The sequence below is a fragment of the Phascolarctos cinereus genome, unplaced genomic scaffold (assembly GCF_003287225.1).
Source record: "Phascolarctos cinereus isolate Bilbo 61053 unplaced genomic scaffold, phaCin_HiC Scaffold_726;HRSCAF=1367, whole genome shotgun sequence".
NCBI lineage: Eukaryota > Metazoa > Chordata > Mammalia > Diprotodontia > Phascolarctidae > Phascolarctos > Phascolarctos cinereus.
In genome coordinates this window covers 278274068-278283662 of record NW_027556098.1, presented here as the reverse complement: position 1 = coordinate 278283662, position 9595 = coordinate 278274068, and the positions used below count along the sequence as shown (strand labels likewise).

Sequence of the window (9595 nt, the reverse complement as noted above, 5' to 3'; positions counted from 1 at the left end):
AGGAAATGCAAATCAAAATGACTCTGAAGTATCACATCACACCTATCACATTGGCTAACATGACAAAAAAGGACAAAGATACATGTTGGAGAAGATGTGGGAAAATTTGAACACTAATACATTGTTGCTCGAGTTGTGAAATGATCCAACCACTCTAAAGAGCAATTTGGAACTATGTCCAAAGGGGTATAAAATTGTGCATACCCTCACATCTCTAATCATCATCTGAATTTTTTTTCTCTAAGATTTTGATTAGTGCTAATTTGACATCTTTATTCCTCAGCCTGTAGATCAGAGGATTCAGCATGGGCACAAGGGTAGTATAAAACACAGAGGACACTTTCCCCTGGTCCATGGAACTAACTGAAGAGGAATGTAGGTACATGAATGCAGCAGAACCATAGAAGATGGAAACAGCAATTATGTGAGAACTGCAGGGGCTAAAGGCTTTAAACCTTCCTTCAGTTGATTGGATACAAAGGATGCTGGCAATGATGAAGAAGTAAGAGCTAAGGATGGATAGAATTGGGAAGATGATGTTAATTACACCAAAGAATAGAATGATCACTTCACAGGCATAGGTACTACAGCAGGAAAGCTTAAGAGGGGACGGAGATCACAGAAGTAATGGTTGATGATGTTGTCTTTGCAGAAGAACAATCTGAGTATGCAGCCTGTCTGAGCAGTGGCAGCAACCAAACCTATTATGCTCACTCCACCCAATAGCCACGTGCAGACCTGATAGGACATAATGACATTATATAAGAGAGGGCTACAGATGGCAACATAATGGTCATATGCCATCACTGTCAACAAGTGACACTCAGAAACAATAAAAATGATAAAGAAATAGAGTTGAGTCATGCCCTCATTGTAGGAGATGTTGTTCTTCTCTGACATAAAATTAACAAGCATTTTAGGAGTAATGACAGTGGAGTGGCAAAGATCAATGAAGGACAAACAACTGAGTAAATAGTACATGGGGTGTGAAGGCAGGAACTGAACCCAATCAGTGTGATCATGCCCAAGTTTCCCACAGCAGTGGCCACATAGATGCACTAAGAATAAGAGAAAGACGAGGAGCTTGAGCTTTGGCTCCTCCGTTAATCCTGCTAGGATAAAGTCAGTCACTGTGGAGTAATTTCCTGTGGCCATTCTCTGGATGATATTTCTGTGGATGGGTGGAAAAACACATTAAATAATACGTTCATGATTACCTGCAGACAGACAGTTCTCAAACCTGGTAAAAACTCATTACTTAGGGTTCTTATTTTTCCTTTGAGTCTGTTCTCTTAGACACCTAGTTCCTCTTACTATCTCACAGTCCTATGGGCCATTTAAATGCAAGAAAATACCATTGCTGTCTTTCCTTCTGAGCATGAGAATGAAAACTGTGGTGTTAGATTAGAGAATGCATGACTCAGAGAAAGGGACTTTAGGGAAAGAGAGATCCTTCTAGCAGGTTTTAAAAAATAATTTTATTGATTATTTTACAGACCATAGCTTCCCCCTTCTTTCCCTGCCCCCTTCTCAGGGAATCATCCCACACAGCAAAAAGTGTTTTTAAAGATAAAGAGGAAAAAATCACCAGCACTTCTTCATAGTCACTCATGTCTTTCTAGCTCCTGTTCATGTGGATGAAGCTCTGCACAAACCACTTAGCAGTTACCCCTGTTGGCTGCAAATGGAAAGTAAATTTTGCCATTGTGGAACAATAGCTCCTCTGTTTCAGAAACAGAAAAGCAATGTCCTAGAGGGGTATTGTGGCTTTCCAATGTATTTCAGTGAAAGAGCTGTGCAAAGGAGTCATCCCTTTTGGGCAAAGTAGTGATCTGTATCCAAAGTAGTGATCAGATCCCTTAGGATTGGATTTTTATTGGAGATTATACAAATCATTTAATTCCCCAATTGTTTACCAGAATTCCTTGGGGGAGATGGAAATGGGACAGTAATCCCACCATACCCTACAGGTAGCACCAGAGTTCTAGGCCAAATACTTACAATCCCCTTCTTAAAGATCCAATTTAATTTAATTTAATTGATTTGAAACAAATAGGAGTCTATTAAACACACATTAAGAACAAGATGAGAGGAATTTGTGCCATAATGAATAGAGCTATCATTGTAATCAGGAAGACCTGGAGTCAATGCTCCAATGGAGACATTTTAGTTACTCCATCCTGACCAATTCACTTAATCCTCAGTGTCCCCAGGCAAATATTTAAAGTCCAGGTTTTAAATCAGGTACTAATTTACACTGATAGAGGGAGTTTCTTCATCAGAGTTCTCTATATTAATGAAATCATAGATCTGCTCTCCTTGAAAAAGCAAAACACAGTATATATAAGGCTGCGGATACAGAGATGCAAAGAGACTCACTTCTTCACCTAAGAAACATACTCTACTAGGAGGAATACAAATATGCAAATATAAATAAAATGCAAATATGTTCAACAAGTATTTTATTTTAATAAAATGTAAATATATTCAACAAGTATTTTTTTAGACACTGTACTAGATTGGTTACCGGGCATTCAAAGACAAACATGAAAATAATCCCTGCCTTCAAGGAGCTTACATTCCACTGGGAGAAAATAATGTGTGCACAGGTAAGTAAATATAAAACAGTTTCAAGAAGTACTGACAATGGGAGTGACCAGGAAGAGTATTGTAAGGGAAGCAGCACTGGAACTTAGCTTTGAAAAAAATGAATGATTTCAAGAGATAGAGGTGAAGAAGGAGTACATTCTAGGCTTGGGAGACAAGTGCTCTGGCAACATTTTGTAATGCAGAACATTATTTTACCATTTAGGTAGTAGGGCCCTTTAAGCCATGGAAAGCAGAAATTACTGCTTAATCTTGCCCCAGACCTCTTTCCTCCTAAATCTAAACAATAGTGAAATGTACTCTTGCATAGCTCAGCACAGCCCATACCTCCAGTGCAAATGGATAAGAAAGCTTGCAATATAATTGCTTTAGATAATTATGTTTATACCAGAGACCAGGATACCTGGTCTGGTTTGTGTGATCTCTGACCCGTAATAATGGGGTGCTCAGGAGCTTGTGCTTGTACTTGTGCCCCAATTTCTCCCTAGTCTCAGAAACACTGTCTCTGACAACCACTCCCCAGCCCAAGGACACTGTGCCTAGCAGTTATTCACACATGGGCCTCAGCACGACCCTTATCTCTCTCCCTGCACAGAGCTGGGTTGCTCAGGCCCCAGCCCTCAGATCATGTCTCTGGAAGCCTCCCAATTCCTTAGTAAGTTCCTGTGTTGTGAGAGAGCTTTCCCTTGTTGCAGAGCACTCTCTCATCAAGACAGAGGGAGAGGGGTGTCCTTTGCCAGCCTAAGGACTCTTCCTCCTGCCAGACTCCAAAGATCCATCCCCCTCCCTGTCTGTATACTCCCTGTACTTTCCCGTCCTTAGCCCCCAAAGACACCTTTGGATTACCTCATCAGTGTTCCTGGAATTTCTTTCCCATGCTCTTTTCCATATAAACCCTAGCTCAACCCCTGGTCAGGGGTGCTTGATTTTGGTGTGCATACCCCTTGCGGCAGTGCACTAATAAATCCACATTTTAAATTACATTTGGGTCTCGCTGGCTTATTTCTCGGTACAACAATTTGAGGAAGCAAGAATAGTTTTAGAAGGGAACAACACTTCAGCTTAGCTCATCATGAGTACCTTAACATTGAACTTTAAGTAATAAATTCCAGTCACATAAAATTAATTAACTACATTTTTATACATCTCCAGTATCAATATATATTCCAATAAATATTCATGTAGCTAAATGCTATTTTTTCAAAGATTTAAATCATTATCAGAATATGCTGGAATATATTTATCCTCCTCCAATATATGATGTGTTATGTTTATGTCATATATGATATTAAACATACTCCAATTACCATAAAGAATTAGTCAGTCTTTCATTTTTGCTTTTGAATTGGGTCCCTGGGAGACAATTTTTCCAACAAGCATATTCTACTGATGAACAATTTGTAATAGGGAAATAATTAAAACACTTTCAAAACTTCAATTCTGACTTATTAATTAAATCTAAATTGGTAAAATCCATGTTGTTAATTTTTTAAATGGAATAAGTGCCATACTAAATAAACCCAAAAAGTAATTCACATCAGATGAAATGGAATAAAATAACTTTAAATGTAATATTTTGCATATAATATTTTATTTGTTAAATTTATAGTAGAGACAAATCTCAAATTCTAGCTAGAACAAAATAAAAAATTATGTGAGTGCAGGGCCAGAGGGAAGAAGAGTAAGCATTCTGTTACAGAATTTGTAATAAACAAGCAAAGGACAGTCTTAAAGTCCTAAAACGTACCCTAAATTCTAGAGCAGGTGTGGGGAACTTGCAGCCTCAAGGCTACGTGTCTATCTATGTCCTCAAGTGAGGTCCTTTGACTGAATCCAGACTTCACAGAACAAATCCTTTTATTAAGGGGACCTTCTAGGACCTAGAAGAATAGTTTTCTAAGGATAAAGAAAAAAAGAGAAGAAGGAATCAATGGCCTAATATTCCAAAGGAGAACCTCAAACAAAAGCTCTCAAAAATCAAACAATAAGCTAACTCCTACAAAGTATAGGGATAAAGGGACTTTAAAAAAAATTCAATAAAGGCCTCTAACTAAATCCAAGTAAATGTTACATACAGTGAAGATATACTAGAACCCAGCCCAATACATATGGGAGTGAAGCAAGTATCTATCCCCATTCCCCACTATTAATTCGTGTAATTCTTGAACCTCTAGCAATGAGTCAAGAGAAAGAAAGTAAAAGTGTTCCCCTTCATGGAGATAGGAAGCCCACAGGGTTTACATATTGTGCATATTTTGGGGCTTTTTCATTGTATCAATCAGTTATGATGACTTTTTTCTTCTCTAAAAAAGTACTATTTATTATATAGGATGGCTTTCTGGGAGAGGGTACTTAGGATAACTATGGTGATTTAAGAAACAGAAAATATCAATAAAAATATTTTTAGAAATAGAAAAATACATACTAAAAGCATATATTTACAATATTTGTAAGTGGAGATTCTTCTTCATGTAAAAAATAATTTGTACTAAAGTAAATGTAAATTTATTCTTATTAGATTTTGTCCGCTGTTTCAGCCTGTCCAGATAATGTTGGATGCTAATGCTGTCATCTTTCCTATTAGTTATACAGTCCAGCCTTATGCCAATTTTATATTTCATAAATATGACATCTTTCCTTTCATATAAGTCATTGGTAAAATGTTAAACAGAGCAGGGCCAAGCACAGATCTCTGTAGAACTTCACTAAAGCCTTATAATAATAACTCTATTAATCATCATACTTTTATTTTACCAAGTCTGGACACATCTAATTGTGCTATCATTTAATTCATATTTTTGTTCCTTTTCCACATGGAGACCATTAGGAATGTCAAATGATTCACTTAAACTGAGGTACTTTATATTTGCGAAAATACCCATACTTATCCATCGAAAAATCCTTTCCAAAAGTTAGTCTCATATGTATTTTTCTTTGAAAATCAATACATTTTGGATCATAGTGACTGTAGATTTCTTTTTTTAAGTATGCTGAAACCATCTTTTTAAATAATGTGCTGTACAATTTTGCCAGGAATTGAATCCAACCTCACTGGATTATAGTTTGAAGAATTCATTTACTAAAGAAGTCAATTAAAATAAAATTAGTTCAATTTAGGAGAAATTAATTCTTCTATAAAAGACCCAACTTTCTGCATAGATGAAATATGAACTCCTTTTAAAAATATCCCTTAATCACCCTCCATGGAGAAAGATATGGCTAGATTTGCTTCTCCTGCTAAAAAAATCTATTGTTTCTCTCACTCTAGAGTCCCCTCATGAGATCTGGTGAAGGCACAAAGAAGGTTCTATATTGGCTATGGAGTTCTTGATCACAGACCATGTTTCTTTGCTTTACCAGGTGGGCTAACGTCCCCTAAATGCTACACTGGCTTAAGTCCCTGAAGAATCCCCAAGTTCAGAGCTGTGTCTGGGATTTTCTTAAGTTCCACTAACCACATTCTGTTATCTTTCCTCACAGAGAGGAATATACAATACCCACGTATGTATTGCATACAGATTCTTTCGTTTTTAATTTTTGTTGATATATTTTATTTTTACGTTATTAACATTTACGGATTATACCCATTCCAGAAAAGGTCTCTGTAACAAAGTAAAACTGTTAAGCAAAATTAACAATACGTTGACTCATCTGAAAATGCATGCAGCATTCCCACATTTGTAATACCTCCATCTCTGCATTTTTAGATCATCTTAATTAATATAAATCTATTTTTCTTTTTCTCACATCTACTCCCACTGGAAAAAAAGAAAAAAGAAAAGAAAATTTCTTGCAAAAATATACTTTGCCAAGTAAAACAAAACAAAGAAACAAAAAAAACCCAAATTGGCTATATATAAATATATGTATGTATGTATGTATGTATGTATGTATGTATATGTGTGTTTCTGTATATATACACACATACACATGTACATATGCTATATACTCACATAGTGTGTATATACATATATAATGTGTATATATGATGTGTGTATGTTTGTATGTGTCTCATTCTGTACTCTAAATCCATCACTTCTCTGGCAGGAGGTGGATAATATGTTTCCTCATCAATTTTCTGGAGTCATGGATGGTTATTGGATCATTGGATCATAGTTCTTATAGCTTTAAAAGTTGTTTGTCTTTACATTATTATTATTATTGCATACACTGTTCTGCTGCTTCTCTATACTTCATGTTTCATCAGTTTAGCCAAGTCTTCATAATTGTTCATTTTATAAAACTGATGTGATAATGCAAATTTTTCATCCTCTTCTGCTCACATCACTATGCAGTAGTTCATTTAAGTCTTTCTACGTCTCTTTGAAATCATCTATTTCTTCATTTCTTTTTTTTTTAAGGCAATTAGGGTTAAGTGACTTGCCAGGGTCACACAGCTAGTAAGTGTCAAGTGTTTGGTCTGAGGCCATATTTGAACTCAGGTCCTCCTGACTTCAGAGCCAGTGCTCTATCCACTGTACCACCTAGCTGCCCCTTATTTCTGGCAAAATAATATTCCATGATATCCATATACCATAACTTATTTAGCCATTTCCCAGTTGATAGGCATTTGTTTAGTTTATAGTTTTTGCCATCACAAAAAGAGATGCCATAAAGATATTGTCACATATAAAGCCTTTTTGTCTTTCTTTGATCTTTTTTAGCTATAGGCCTAGAAATGGCACATGGATAGGTGACCTAGATATAAAAAGTCACATCATAAACAAATTAGAAAAATATGAAGAATATTACTCATCAGGTCTAAGAAAAATTCTTGAACAACCAAAATTTAGAGAGGATCACAGAAGAAAAAAATGGATGTTTGACTATCTAAAATTAAAAAGGTTTTGTACAACCAAATCCAATAAAGCTGATTACTGTGTGGGAAAAAAAATTGTATCAAGTTTCTCTGGTAAAGGTCTCATTTTCAAGATATGTAAGAATCTATCTGCACATACATACAATAATACACGTACATATATCAAACACTTCAAATATTTCAATTAAGAATAATAATCATTCCCCATTTGATAAATGATATAAGGGTATAATTGTTCAACTGTCAAGAGAAGAAACTTAGGATCTCTACAATTATATGACAAGTGCTCCAAATGACTACTAACTAGAGAAATGCAAAGTAAAGCAATGTTGAATTTCTACTTCACACCTATCAGATTTGTAAAGACAACAGAAAAGTAAAATAATAAATGTTGGAAGGAGTGTGGGAAAAACAGACACTTTTATGCTCTGTTGGTGGACCAGTGCATGGGTATAACCAACCTGGAAAGCAGTTTGATTTATAAATCAAAAGTTCCAAAACAATATATGCTGTTTAGCTCAGCTTTACTATTGCTAGGCCTATACCCATATGGATTCATAGTCATTTGATTTTTTGGAGATTAAGGTCTCCACATTCCTTAATTCCTTGATGAGCACTTATCTAACACAACTATATCCAGTTCTGCCTTTATCAGCCCAGTTCCATTTATTGCTTCATTTCACTCAAGACAGATTGAGGTATCAGGTATCAGAAAGGAAAGTTCATATGATAGTGCAGGATGTTAGGGTCGGTGACAATGGAACCAGATATAGTAACTGGCCAAGCTGAATGATATTAATGGACAATGGACAATGTTGGTGGGAGACAGAATACTACCCCTGTTTCTACAACATCCCATCAGGCCTACAAGGGCTACAGTGAAGGTCTCAGAATTAGTTGTTTTATTTCACTTTAACTGAAATAACAATCTGTGCAATGCACAACTATAGAAGGTTTGAGACAGGAGGATCATGGAGTTGGTAGAAAGGTATGCGCTAACACAACTCAAAAAAATACTGGGAATCAATAGGTTGAGAAAAAAGAAAGGTGAATCTAGATTTCCCTATTGAGCCTGGAAAAAAGTCTACCTCCATAGTCAGTGCATGCACAGAGAAGAGATGCTTTTCTGTTTGTACCCTTTAGATTTTTCAAAACAGCTGAGCTCATTTTTTGGCAATCCCAGAAAGTCACCTGCTAGTTTCAAGAACTCTTTTTCTAAGTCTTAATATGGACAGAATTTAAAATAAAGCCTTTTAAAAAAATAAAATTTATGCTATCATTCTCTTAAAAATTCTCTAATAATTTCTAAAACAACATGATAATGCAGATTCCAACAATAGGATGCCCTCTGTGTGACAGCCAGAAACAATCCCTGCTCAGCACAGATTTCTACAATGGGGAGTCAGCTCTGGTGGCGCACTTCACAAGCTGTAGTAATACGGAGCTGGATTACATGTGCATGGTTTCAGATCCATCTACAACATTTCTTCTTAGTCGGAAAGCCAGCCACATAAGAGAAGGCTGTTACATGCAGAGAACCCTTTCAATGGTGAGAAATGTCCTTAGAAGAGCTGTTCTGCCAGGAATCTCTTCACACATACTATATAGGTAATAATTGTGCATATGACATCTGTACAAGCAAATGCAAATCTTCCAATAGCCCTACTCATCTTGTAGCATTAGAGCTTAATGTAGCAGCAGCTGTCAGCAATCCTGGGGTTTGGGTTTTCCTGACTTTGCATGAACCTCTAGGACACTCTTTTAAACAGAGAATCTCTGATTTGAAGCAAATCTGCAGGTTGTTCTGAGACTTGCATAGAACAAAGGTGACCTTTGACTACCACTTCGTGAGCTTTGTGCTTTTAGGTAGGACAGAAGGATCCCAGTACAGATGAGAGGGTTACTATTCTCTAAGTACAATAAATCAATAAGTCTATCAGTTATTTCTTCTAGCTAAAAGTGTTCTCTCCACAATTAAATTTTCCTGGAGCATTTTACCTAGATCACTGGTATCAAAATCAAATAGATGTGCAGCCATTAATTCATACATAAGGATCTCCATGGGCTGTGTATTGACTTAGTATCAAATTACAATGTAATCTATGTTTTATTGCATTTTTATTTGCTTTGTAAAATATTTCCCAACTACATTTTAATCTGGTTCCTGCT

The 9595-nt window shown here is 36.1% G+C and overlaps 1 pseudogene; it reads right to left on the bottom strand.

Annotated features, from left to right (window-relative positions):
• Window positions 1-214: 214 nt before the first annotated feature.
• On the bottom strand, window positions 215-1155 carry LOC110218067 (olfactory receptor 8G3-like; annotated as a pseudogene).
• Between the last annotated feature and the right edge of the window lie 8440 nt (window positions 1156-9595).